We start from the raw sequence: 14,542 nt of genomic DNA, 5'->3' as shown, positions 1-14,542 counted from the left end.
GCCCATGATATGATAAGCCCTGAAATGTTGCTGAACCCCATAGCAGGGACTAATATCACCACTGCCAGCCAAATTGATTTTGCAATGTGTGGAAGCATTGTTAGCTTGAATTGTTTTCATAATGATGATATTCTCACTTGAAATTACCTCACTTTTACAGGTCAGGCAGTGGAAGAATAAATGAAAGCTAAGGTGGGTAGAAAGAATTTAGACCAAAGCCGGTACATTGCATTCTGGCTCTCTATATTGTTTTCATACCTCCTTTATAGGCAGCGACCTTGCCAGCTCCCTACTTAACTGCTGAAATGATTGCATATAAGGCCTTCAATAAAACGTGGTCCTTGCTTTACATGTACAGAAGGTGTTGGGTTCAGCGTTGTGGCAACTCAGAGCCAGGGGGCATTATCTAGGTGCTAAAATTGGCTCCTGGATTCTCCTTTCCCAGAACAGAGGAATATTTCTTCCAGGTCTGGTGGGTCACCACTAAGCATGAATGAGATTTGATTGCTGTGTTAACGAAGTAAAGGTAAAGGAACCCCTGACCATTAGGTCCAGTCATGGCGGACTCGGCGGTTGCGGTGCTCATCTCGCTTTATTGGCTAAGGGAGCATGGCAGGAAGAAAATACAGTCATACCTTGGGTTACAGATGCTTCAGGTTGCGTTTTTTCGGGTTACGGACCACCGAAACCCAGAAGTACCAGAACAGGTTACTTCTGGGTTTTGGCGGTCACACATGCACAGAAGCACTAAATCACGCTTTGCACATGCACAGAAGCACTGCTGCGGGTTGCGAATGCTGCGGGTTGCAAACGTGCATCCCACATAGATCACGTTCGCAACCTGAGCATCCACTATAGATAAGGGGGGGAAATCCTTTGAAAGAGGATTAGACAAATTCATTGGAAGTTAAGACTATGGCAGCTAGCCATGATGGCTATACTCTGTCTCTGCAGTTGGAGGCAATGATGCTTCTCAATACCAGTTGCTGGAAACTGCAGGAGGGAAGACGGCTCCTGTACTTAGGACCCCTGGGCTTCTCATACACATCTGGTTGACCACTGTGAGAATCGGATGCTGGGCTAAATGGGCCATTGGTCTGTTCCAGCAGGCTCTGCATATGTTCTCGTATCAATGCAATCCTATACATAACTTCTCAGAAGCAGCCCAGCTGAGTTCAGTGGAACTTACTCCCAGGTAAATGGGTGCAGGATTGCAGCATTAATGTCTTTGCATTGACTCGGACCACAGTAGTGGTCACTGGAGCAGAATTTTGTTTTATTAAGCAGAGGAAGTATAGTTTGTTGAGAACTGAATCATTTTTTGGGGGGAAATTGTAGAAGACTTTCCTATCCTTTGATCCAGAAGCCATGGCTCTGATATCTCATATCCTCTCTGGGCTAACTGATGAGCGGTGAGGGAAATACGTTCTTTGCTTAATAAGATAAACTAAAGAAGCAAAATCAACTTATTTCAAACAAGTTAGAGGTTGCGCCTCGATTGGCTGTCCAGCTCAAGTTAGGTCACATATTTAAACTCTTGTGTTTGTGAGTTGGTACAGATGCCTCGTCCCTGCATAGCAACAGATGCATTTCCAACTCAATTGATCAGCTGTCCTCTTATGGGAAAACTGAATAGGTTTCTGTGGAAATGACTCCTAATTATCCATTAGATTCCCCCCCCCCCAACTTGAGTTGCAATGCCAATCAATGCTTTCTCTGAAACCTGTCATTATGGCACCAAGCAAATTACTCACAAGCAGAAACCACAGCCTTCCATTGTGCCAAATGTTTCACTTTTGCCATACAGGCAAAAAGTCATGCCGCCATTCTTCTCCAGAACGGGGCTCGTGAGCTATAGCAACAAGAGAAGAATCAACTGCAGCTAGGTATGGTAAGCAGGGAGTTTGGCCAAGGAAGTCAGTAATGTAATGGGACTTAGCCCCAGGTAAGTGGGGCCAGAACTGCTGTCTGAAACTGTAACCCCGTAACCAGTAAGCCCCACTGAACTCAACAGGACTTATTTCTGAGTAGACATACACAGTATAGGATTGTGTATATAGTCACTAAAACCTGATTGCAAAGTTCAGCTTCCTTTTAAACATGAGAAACTCTGATAAGTTGTTTCCCTCCCTGAAATCTAATCCCCGGAATTGATTGCAAAATCAATTGCAAATTCAATACCCACCAGACCAAAAACCTTATTTCAATTATTTTATTTCAGAATAAAAGGCATTTTAAAGTATCAGGTGAAACTAGGACCTCTTTTCTGATATCAGTAAATGCTGGAAATCCTTTTTCTCTCAGAACTAAAATTGTATTTTCAGAGAAGCAATAGAAATTAGAGGTGGAAGAAACTTATTAAGTATACTTACTTGTGCAAGAAATTCATTCTCTAGTTTTTCCTTGGGAGGCACTCCCCATTAGTGGTCTATTTCCTCCCCTCCCCCTTACTGCCCTCAGGATTCAATACTTACAGGGGTGTGTGTGTGTGTGTATAGCTGCAGCACCGCATCACAAGGCAATGCAGACTCATGTTTCGTGAGGCTGTGCAGCCATGCACAGTGTGTTGGATTCTGAGCCAAAGCAGGCTCAGGTTTAAATCCTCATCTGCTATGAAGTTTACATGAGTGATCTTGGTGAGTTGTATTGTACTTCTACATACATTATAGTACCTATTTCTAAATCAGCACCTAGATCTACAAATCAACATGTGCTAATTTTATGCAAATTAATCTTCTTTTTTGTCCTCTTGTCACCCAAATAGAGGAAAAGAGAGGCGATCCATTTGCATTTCCTATTCCCCTGCAATGCAAAAATGGCCACTAGCTAGGCAGTGACAGCTGACTGGGCATACAGAGTCCTGACATTTGGCCTGGGCCCATATACGCAGTGCCGGATTTAAGTATATGTAAACTAAACAAGCTATAGCTTAGGGCCCCACTCTCTTGGGGGCCCCCAAAAAAATTAAAGAAAAAAACCCTGGATGTACATTTCCAAAATATAAGATAAAAAACAAATAAAATAAAACCTACATACAGCAACAGTGTTTTGTGTTGTGTAGGCTCCTATGATGTAAGTAATGGGCCCCGCCTGCTTGCCTGCTCCCTAAAATATCACTGGTTTGCTCATTTCTATATATAGGGTGCCTACATTCTGCATGGACTGGTTGCATGACAACATGTACAAATGGCTTTAGATACCTATTAGGTCCATAAATAGGGATGTGGGTGGCGCTGTGGTCTAAACCACTGAGCCTAGAGCTTTCCGATCGGAAGGTCAGTGGTTTGAATCCCTGTGACGGGGTGAGCTCCCGTTGCTCAGTCCCAGCTCCTGCCAACCTAGCAGTTCTAAAGCACGTCAAAGTGCAAATAGACAAATAGGTACCACTCTGGCAGGAAGGTAAAGGGCGTTTCTGTGTGCTGCTCTGGTTTCGCCAGAAGCGGCTTAGTCATGCTGGCCACATGACCAGGAAAAACTGTCTGCGGGCAAACATCGGCTCCCTCAGCCAGTAAAACGAGATGAGTGCCGTAACCCCAGAGTCGTTCGCGACTGGACTTAACTGTCAGGGGTCTTTTTCTTTACCTTTCTAGGTCCATAAATTATCATATAGCATATATTCAACACACAAAAAGTGACAATTTGTTGTTGACAAAGGACAGCTGGACATATAAAGGGCCCCATTACCTTCAGTAGCTTAGGGCCTCATCAAACCTAAATCCGGCCCTGCATATATGCTACCCTGAGTTCCTTGGGAGCACACTGGAAGTGCGCTATGCTGCAATTCCTAGGGGGGAGCATGTAAAAAATAATAATGTATGCACTGCTCACTGGGACGCAGGTGGCGCTCTGGGATGCGGGTGGTGCTGTGGGTTAAACCACAGAGCCTAGGGCTTGCCAATTGGAAGGCTGGCGGTTCAAATCCCTGTGACGGGGTGAGCTCCCGTTGCTCGGTCCCTGCTCCTGCCAACCTAGCAATTCGAAAGCACGTCAAGTGCAAGTAGATAAATAGGTACCACTCCGGCAGGGAGGTAAACAGCATTTCCGTGTGCTGCTCTGGTTCGCCAAAAGCGGCTTAGTCATGCTGGCCACATGACCCGGAAGCTGTACGGCAGCTCCCTCGGTCAATAAAGCGAGATGAGCGCCGCAACCCCAGAGTCGGTCACGAATGGACCTAATGGTCAGGTGTCCCCTTTACCCCTTATGCACTGCTGAAATGAGAGTCTTGTGCTCATACTGCATCGGTGCATACGTAACACATTTGATTAAATGAATTGGAAAGTACAGATAAAGACAAAAGGGGAACACCTGAGAGTATGGATGGGAACAAGCTGGTTTGATCTTTGATTTCAGCTGCAAATGTGCACACGTGTGGACTAATGAGATCAAGTCTGAATGGTGGAAGGGTGGATTCCAAGTAATGTACAGCATGTTCCATGGGACCAGCTCACTGAAGGCTTGATTCATCTCCAGTTCCTGCTGTCTGCCGGTGGCAAGTACTTAGCAAGCCACAATATATTTAGCATTCATTTTGTAGGGTCACAAATTGTGCGGGCCTTGCCTGAAGCTCTCTAAGGCATAAGGAGTAATTGGATCTCATTTTGGGAAGTTGAAAGCTGACAATGCAAACAAGGGGATAGAGCGGAGGAGTCAATAAACATATAACTTTTTAACCCCCTACACATAAACTGAACTGGCATGGGTGTGACATTCCTAGCATTTTAACCCAGGAAAAAGCCTAATCCCTGTTTAATGGTCTTTGAATGGAAGTGGTCAGTAGTTTGGTAAATGTTTAAGTGACAGATTGATAGACATGGAGCTAACACTTTAATCCTGCCTGTAGGCCAAAGGGCTAACAAACAGGTTCTCTCTTTTAAACCCCAGAGAGGGGACATTTCTTTCCAAGTCAACCTGAGGTAAGAAGGAAAAGCTGAAAGGAGGACAAAATTAGTTTAGGATATTCACAGGTGTGAAGCAGCACCAGCTCTGGTGTCTTGGGGAGTGAAAATGGGGAATTTAATATATGATAACATCTTATATTTAGCTTCTTGTATGGAAGTAGATTCTGCTCTAATGTGCTCATGTGTGTTATGTCTGTCATGTGAGCCAAGGGAGGGCTGAATGAAATATATAACTGTATGCCACATTAGGTTCAGCTCTAGAAAATACTGCCTGCATAGCCACATGGGCCTGGCCCTACCACAAGGTAGGGTGGATTCTTGGTCTCAGGCTTGAGGGTGTATGTGCTGAATTGTGGGGGATATTGCTTTCTTTTCCATCACACCTGTTGCCCATTACCCAGTAAAGGGGGAGGAAAAAACTACTATTCCTTCTGTGAGAGGATGGAGCCTAGCCCGTTCCTCTAGAAGACGGGTGGTGGCCCAGTGGCCCTCCAGATATTATTGGACCCATCTCCTATCAGCCCCAGCCAACATGGCCAAGATCAGGGTTGATGGCTGTTGTAGTTCATCAAAACCTGGAGGGCCACAGTTTCTCTATCTCAGCTCTTGAAGTAGTCTTCTCTCTGAGGTCATTGAAGCTGTGCATCTTCCTTTCAATCCTGAGAATCAGGTTTAGTGGGGTGTTTGTGTGTGCATATTCCTTCCATGGCCTCCGTCTCCTTCAGCCAAGGGAGTGCTAAAGGATCACTTCACTTCATTTGGGGCACCTGAGAAGAGAGGGAGCTGAAGTTCATTGCTTCCTCCGTACCTGAAAGTAAAAGGATCTCTCTCTGTGAGTGTGTGTCTATGCAGTTTGCAGGACATTGATGAAGGGGCACGTGGCAAATTCAGTTATTTCACTTTGACTTTCTTTCACTTTCTGTAGGGCTTCCTGGAAGTGAGAAAGTGGCCTGTGTGAAATGATATGATTGCATGTGCACAATTTATTTACCTGTTCCCCGGGTGGTGGCAGGGGCTGGGGGAGAGATTAGATTAGATTTATTATTTTATCCTACTTTTTGGCCCCAGTGACACCCAGATGAGTGACTTTTAAACACAATAGAGCAAATTAAATATAAACATGAAGCGAAGTTGCTGTAAACAGCATCCAATACAGTAAAACCAAATCCAAAACAGCAGATTAAAAGCCAAGCACGTTCTAATGATGGAGAATTCGGAAACCAAAGGCACACTGAAACAAGGAAGTTTTCAATAAGCATCTGAACACTAAAAGAGAATGGGTCTGGCGGATCTTTATCGGGAGGTATTCCACAATTTTAGTGCCAGCACTGAAAAGGCCCTGTCACAGGTATCATGCCAGTTGTTTTCACATAGGGGCACAACCATGAGCAGAGCCTCAGATGCCAGTCTTAAGTGGTGGGCAAGCTCACGGGGGAGGATGTGAGGTGTTGTTGAGAAAGGAGGTAGAGACAATACTTGGCATTTTTGCTTAAAGCGCTGCAAAGATCTGGGCTGTTTCAAAAAGTTTCTTGGCAGCAGTGCTTGGGAAGACTGCCTAAGATCCCAGAGTGCTGCTGCAATTCAGAGTAGACATCACTGGGTCAAATGAACCACTAATTGGACTCCATTTGCAGAAGCTCCGTATATCCTTCTGGAGCAAGTTTTAAAATTCAAATTGGTTTTCAAGTCTTCGTGCTATCAGAAGTTATGTCAGATGTAAGGAGTCTCATCCACATTAGTGACAAGTACAGACTCATGGGGGATAGTTTACAATTGTGCTGGATTGATGCCTAAATACCTAGGAGACAGCATTCCACAAAAAGAGAGCAGAAGGCATCAAGGAATATACTATGCCAACAAAACTACTTGTGCAATAGAAGCTTAGCTGATCTCTTAGCGGTGTTACTACATATATCACCGCTGCCATTTGTGAAGTTGTTGTATGCCACGCATTGATTACAATGGTATTGTCTGATTATGTGAAATTTGTATGCCTATAGCCAATGGAAACTGGTCCATTATGGCTAATGGGGCACCACTCCATGCCTGTATCCAGCTAACCACCTGCCTATGTTCATACTCATATGACTCTGTGAGTATGGCAGAGCTCAGCCGGGAGAGAGGATGGGAACAAACCTACGATTAGGTAGTTGGCTCTGCCTGCCATTGGCTCTGGCGCCCCCTGCTGTTGGCCCTCCCTGCCTCCTCCTCCTCCCCCCCAGTCTCAATGGGCACCACTGCCCTGACCTTTCTGACCAGGACTGGAATTGTACATAAGTGTTGTTTTCTTCGCTTAGTGTAACGTGTTAAATTTGTGGGAATTTACATTTAATGGCAGCAGCCTTCCCACTTGTATGTGAAACTTACTTATACTTACTTGAAAAGAAGAAAATGAGTTCAAATGGACAGTTTAAATAGATTTTAACTACCAAAAGAAACGTGATCTTTTCCAAATTTATGCACCACATTTTAGTCATATATTCCCCTTTCAAACTGGAAATTTTCCTGCCAACATATTTTTGCTGGAAAACATATATGTGTTTGAAATAACCTACTCATCAGGGAATACTTTTTTTTAAAGGGTTTCTGCTAATGATTGACAGCTGCACTCAGACCATGAGGATTATAGGGGATCAGTGGGGATTTTCTCATTTACTTTCATTAACCCTTGAGTTTACTTTTCCTATTTTCTTCTGAATGCCACTTACTTCAATCTGAACAGTTTCCTTTAACAGTCAGCTTTGCTGTTCTAAAGTGGTTGGAGGTAAATGGAAACCAGCGATGCTGTCTTGCCTTTGAGGTACACCAACTGGACAAGGGCAGGACTGCTACTAAATGACTCTCATGAGTGTAACTCCCAAGTTATTCTGGCATAGAGACACTGTTAGACCCTTGTAGCATTAAGTCAGTGCAAATGCTACATCTTTTGTATTCCGTTTCTGTTTCATTTAATATTTATAACCTGCTTCTCTTTACCAAAGGAAACGCAAAGTGGCCAACAATTGTGGTTTGCCATCTACTACTTGGGGCAGGTTCAAGGTTCTTGTAAAAGGTAAAGGACCCCTGGACGGTTAAGTCCGGTCAAAGGCTACTATGGGGTTGTGGTGCTCATCTCGCTTTCAGGCTGAGGGAGCCGGCATTTGTCCACAGACAGCTTTCCAGGTCACGTGGCCAGCATGACTAAAGAGCTTCTGGCGCAATGGAACACCGTGATGAAAACCAGAGTGCACGGAAACGCCGTTTACCTGCCTGCCACAGCAGTACCTATATACCTACTTGCACTGGTGTGCTTTCGAACTGCTAGGTTGGCAGAAGCTGGGACAGAGCAACGGGAGCTCAACCCATCGGCAGGCCCAAGAGGCTTGGTGGTTTAGACCATAGTACCACCCATGTCCCTCAGGGTTCTTGTAGTAGCATACAAATCTCTGGAGGACTTAGACCCAGGATACCTTAAGGGCTGCCTAATACTGTACATCCCAATTTGATCACGGAGATAATCTGGGGGAGCACTGTTAGAAGTCCCCCATGGACCAGAAGCACGATTCAGTTGGTAGAGCATGAGACTCTTGATCCTAGGGCTGTGGGTTTGAGCCTCACATTGGACAAAAATATTCCTGAATTGCACAGGGTTAGACTAGATGACTCTTGTGGTTCTTTACAACTCTACAATTCTATGTTTTACTTATACTTTGCTTTCACCTTTGGTGAGAAGCCTGAAGTGGTTAACAACACACACAAGATAAAATATTAGTACATGATCTGTCCCCTGTCTCTTCGCAACCCAGGTTCTTGGAAAGAGCCAATTTTATTGATTTATTTGGCCAAACAGAGCTGAGTGGGAGCCATTTGGCATGTTCCTATTTGCACAGTCCCACCCCTTTGCCATGCTTTTGGGTCCCATTTTCTCTCTCTAGTCACACATACCAAGCAACTGTTAGATATGGCAAATGTCAAAGCTAATTTGGCAATCAGGACATGCTAGTTCTTGATCCCCTTCCCCTCTTTCCTCTTTCCTCTTTCCTTTTCCCTTTTCCCTTCTGTGATAGAACTCCTATTTGGGGACTTCCTGGGCTTTTTTCTAGCCCACGTAGGACCAGTCTGGATATTTGGCCTTGGTGAAGATTTGACGTTTTCATCCCCAAAAAGTTTTTGATTTGAGTTTCTACTGAAATGAGGCTGCATTTTAATGCTGCATTTTAATCTTGTTTTTAAGTTGTATTTTAATCAATTGTTTTATACCTGGTGTTAGCCGCCCTGAGCCCTGTCTTGGCTGGGGAGGGGAAGGTATAAATAGCATTTTTTATTTTTATTATTATTATTATTATTATTATTAGTAGTAGTAGTAGTAGTAAAGGTAAAGGTACCCCTGCCCGTACGGGCCAGTCTTGCCAGATTCTAGGGTTGGGTGCTCATCTCACTCTATAGGCCGGGAGCCAGCGCTGTCTGCAGACACTTCCGGGTCACGTGGCCAGTGTGACAAGCTGCATCTGGTGAGCCAGCACAGCACACGGAACGCTGTTTACCTTCCCGCTGGTAACCGGTCCCTATTTATCTACTTGCACCCGGGGGGGCTTTCAAACTGCTAGGTTGGCAGGCGCTGGGACCGAACGACGGGCGCGCACCCCGCTGCGGGGATTCGAACCGCCGACCATGTGATCGGCAAGTCCTAGGCGCTGAGGCTTTTACCCACAGTGCCACCCGCGTCCCTGTAGTAGTAGTAGTAATAGGTGCCATATGGATATATGCCAGTGCCAAAAATGAGCCCTCGTTCTCGAATGCTGACGTGCTTGGGTCTTTTGGGGTGGGTGTGTTTTAACAGAGTACTCAATTTGCATCTTTTTGTGAGGAAGGGACAGAAAAAGCCATTTTTGCGCTTTAGGGTGACACACACTTTACATCTCTCAGAGCCCTTTCTGCAGAATGCAGCAGGTCTCCCCTTTGGGCAAAGCTGTTCCCTATTTGGCAAGTCAACCAATTAGTGCCAGACATGTCGTTGACATCTGGACCTGATTAGCAGGCATTAGCTGTTCATTGGGATGTTTTGACTGGGCTCTTCAATGGGATTTATTGTACTTTATAGTTGTTTATTTTCCAATCAAAGTCTGCCTTTAAGTCAGAACTGCTGCTTCAGCCCCTTCTGAATAAAAGGAAACACAAAATAGGTCCTCACTGACCCCTAGGTATAGGGTCCCTCATCAATTACACAAAGACTTAGTGATCTGAAAGCCAAGTAACATCAGTGGGGGGGGATACCTCACTCTAAAAAATAAAATAAAACAGCTCACTCTAATAGAGAAAAGAAGAGGTGTGGATTGAAAGTAGCAGAACCAGGCAGCCTTGGATTTTCACGAGATTCCGTGGTGAATGAGGCGAATTTTAAAAGCTGAAATCATGGATAAGATTAACAGTGAATTACTGGCATGTATTATTGACCTTGCCCTGTTCTTAGCAGTTCGAAAGCACATCAAAGTGCAAGTAGATAAATAGGTACCACTCCAGTGGGAAGGTAAACGGTGTTTCTGTGCGCTGCTCTGGTTCGCCAGAAGCGGCTTAGTCATGCTGGCCACATGGCCCGGAAGCTGTACGCCGGCTCCCTTGGTCAGTAAAGCGAGATGAGTGCCGCAACCCCAGAGTCAGTCACGACTGGACCTAATGGTCAGGGGTTCCTTTACCTTTACCTTTACCTTTACCTGTTCTTAGAACAGCTGGTGCCAGTCCTACCAATGGGACCATGACCTTGAGGCAATAGCCTTAGATAGCAGATGCTGGGGGATGCTGTGGTGCTAGCTTGCTGCCCTGAGGTGTTGTGGAGGATGCAGTCCCAACACCACAGTTGAAGTAAGAGTCAGCTGCAGGCCCAGTTGCCTTCAGTATATGGAATACAGTAGATAAGAGTACCATCTTTGTCCTTTGCCTCAGTTAGCGCAATGTCTTGGCCCAGCTCCGAGAAGTGGACTGGGACAAGGCTACTGTTAGTCCACACAGCGGGCGCTAACAGTGATGAGTGACAAAGTGGGTTATGAGTAGGCAATGCCAGCCACCAGAGTGGCTGCCCAGAGACCCATGGGAGCTGGTAGTGAAGGCAGGGGGTGGTGAATCATCACTGTGCAGGATTGTGACTGCTGTTCTGAGCCACTTTGCTGATGGCTGCATCCAGACAGGCAAGGGGAGGCAGTGAGACAGAACCACCAACACCTTGATTGTTTCTCTGTGAGGACGGATAGTTCTTATTCACAACTACTTGCTGTGTGGTGAACAACTGTGAAAGAAACAATCCTGAAAAACAAGGAGCCCATGAAAAGTGATAGGAAATGTGTGTGTGTGTGTGTGTGTGTAGAAATGGGGATGTATAGCCAAATATTTATGAATTTAGGTGCTCTGCTATCCATCGAAGTGGTCCCTGTTCTAGTACTTTCCCCAGCCCTTCTCCTTTAACCATTTCTGAGAATTGAACAGATTTCAGTCAGCTAAGCTTGGCCACCAATCTTCATCCTGACTCATTATAAAACTTAACTCCCCAAAATGTGCAGTTGCAGGCTATCTATAGCTATCTACAGTCCTTCAGGATAACACTTCCAATAGCTATTCTTAGGAGCTACATTCTTAGAAAATTTTATTGTATTGTCTGGACTGAAACAGAGCCGCTGTACGTTTTGAGTTTCCCTGCTGGCTGAATTTCAGTCCTTAAAATCCTCATTGGGGACTATAATTTCCCATTTTTATCAGTGTTTCCTTTGGGCTCGCTCCTAGTTGCTTCAGTGATATTCAGGCAAGATTAAATACTTTTGCACTTAGCCTCATTTCTGTGAAAAAATTTCCTTGCTTCCCTCGATAGAAAATTAATCCACAGAGGATCATATGCTCAAACGTAATTCAGATGGCATTTATTAAATGCCCTGCAATAAACATTCGGGACTAAAAAATATTGGAAGGGTGTTTAGGACCATTTATGATTCCTCTTATTTTAAAGACTTTGGGGGCCACTCATAACATTTAGATAACCAAGAATGTTATTTGCATTCTGGGAGGGGAGGGACCAGATCCCAGAGTGCCTTTGCTGCATGTTTCTGCCAAGTTTTTTTTTTAAGAATCAGAACATGTAAATATAGGATTCTGTCTCTGTCCCTAAAAGCTCTCCCCCACCTTATCAAACACACAAACCTCTGGCCTGTCAAAATCCCTGCTCCAAATCTGGACCCTTGCTAAGAGTAAATGATGATAAAGCTCAGATACATTTCTGAAGGCAGGCTAGTACCTAGTACAAAGGGTCGTAGGGTCAACACATTTGCTGACTTTTAACTATGGATTGTTATGATGACTCTACCCAGGAAAAAGAGGACATATGGCAACCCTAAGTGCACAGAAGTATAGTGGTACATCGGGTTACATACGCTTCAGGTTACATACGCTTCAGGTTACAGACTCCGCTAACCCAGAGATAGTACCTCGGGTTAAGAACTTTGCTTCAGGATGAGAACAGAAATCGTGTTCCGGCGGTGCAGCGGCAACAGGAGGCCCCATTAGCTAAAGTGGTGCTTCAGGTTAAGAACAGTTTCAGATTAAGAACGGACCTCCGGAATGAATTAAGAACTTAACCCGAGGTACCACTGTATATAGAGTATTGGATTTAGACCAGAGAGTCCAAGGTTTTAATTCCCACTCATGAAATCCATTGAACGGCCTTGGACAAGTAACTATCTCTCAGTCAACCTTACGTGCCTTACAGAGTTGTAAGGGGATGACTCGATATATGGAGGGAAGTTGGGGGATACAGAAATGATAAATGAAATAAGTTCCTACTCTACTCTTTTCTTCCTAGTTCTTGTCCTGCCATCTTAACTACATTCTAACAAACCCTATCTTATGCTTCTCAACAACAGCAGTCAAGTTAGAGAGTGCATTTACTTAAAAATGGGAGGTAAAAAAACCCCACATCATTATTATTATTATTATTTATTTATTTATTTATTTATTATTTATTTATTTATTTATTTATTAAATTTGTATACTGCTCTATACCCACAGGTAAATGCTGATGGAATCATATTGGCTCCCAATATGTTTCACAATTGATTGGCTTCCAGTATGTTTCTGAGCACAAGTGTTGGTGCTGACCTTTAAAGCCCTAAATGGCTTCGATCCAGTATATCTGAAGGAGCGTCTCCACCCCCATCGTTCAGCCCGGACACTGAGGTCCAGCTCCAAGGGCCTTCTGGCGGTTCCCTCACTGTGAGAAGTGAGGTTACAGGGAACCAGGCAGAGGGCCTTCTTGGTAGTGGCACCTGTCCTGTGGAATGCCCTCCCATCAGATGTCAAGGAAATAAACAACTATCTAACTTATAGAAGACATCTGAAGGCAGCTCTGTTTAGGGAAGCTTTTAATGTTTAATAGCCTATTGTATTTTAATATGTTGTTGGAAGCCACCCAGAGTGGTTGGGGAAACCTAGCCAGATGGGTGGGGTATTAATAATAATAATAATAATAATAATAATAATAATAATAATAATAATATACAGTATAGTAATAGATAATTATGGGGCAATATCTATTAAGATACTGGTGCTTGTGTGTCTGAAAATCAGTACTGAAAGGGGGGGAAGGGGGTGTTTTGTTTGTTTTGTTTTGTTTTGCTTTGCTTTGCTTTGTTTCACCCACACCTCCCTTCATTCATTTCCATTGAAGCCAAATTTATGTGGCTGCTCCAAAGGTTCAGCTATAATTACATTCTGGGAAGGTGGAAAGAGGAGACAAAGGCAGAGGCTACACACCATCTGGACTTAAGCACATGGTTTCAGATAGGACTGCGTCTTGGAAGATGAAGAAAGTATATGGCTGGTATCCAGCAAGTGTCAAGGAGGAAAGAACAGATATGAACTTGCAAGCAAAAATAACTGCAAAAGGGAGAACATCTTTCCCAGAAAGGGGGTATCTGCTTTGCAGGTTAATCCAATCATATCGACCAGAGCGTTCCAGAAAAGAAGGCTGGATCCAGAAAGTCTCTTGTGACTGGGAGCATATTCTACTTCTAAGTAACAAAATATGCTTCTTATGACTGTCCCTGTGCAGCCACAACCAAGATCAGCAGAGGGTGCTTGTGACATCAGCAACAGAGACAAAAGATGAGCTGGAGCTACCCCAAACTGCACAGGACAAAGGAAGTGGCCAGCAGGACACAGCAGGTGCTAAGGCCAATGATTTCATTAGACACCTGACAAATGTAGGAGAGTAGGCAATAAAAGTAGTCTAACCATGACACTGTGAAGGTAAAGATTATATTTATGTATAATGCTGATAATTATGACGTATTAAATAACATGAATTAATGATAATTCAAAACAAGGTTAACACCAGCACTGGAACCCAGAAGATGTAATTAAGCAGTGGGTTGGGATAACAAGGAGTTGCAGAATGAGTGGATGGCTTAGTAGTAGAGCACTTGCTTCACATGCAAAAGATCCCAGGTTCAATTCTCAAAATCTTCAGGTAGGGCTGGGAGAGATCCATTGCCTGAAATCCTGGAGAGCCACTGCCAGTCATTGTGGACAATAATCAGTGAGATGGACCGATCTCAGAAGAAGAACGTCTGGGAAATGATATATAATGAGATGGAAAAGATGTTGAAATATACATTTTTAAAAAAAAA

This window comes from Podarcis vaucheri (assembly GCF_965113315.1).
Source record: "Podarcis vaucheri genome assembly, chromosome: 6".
NCBI classification, from domain to species: domain Eukaryota; kingdom Metazoa; phylum Chordata; class Lepidosauria; order Squamata; family Lacertidae; genus Podarcis; species Podarcis vaucheri.
This window is presented reverse-complemented; position numbering follows the sequence as displayed.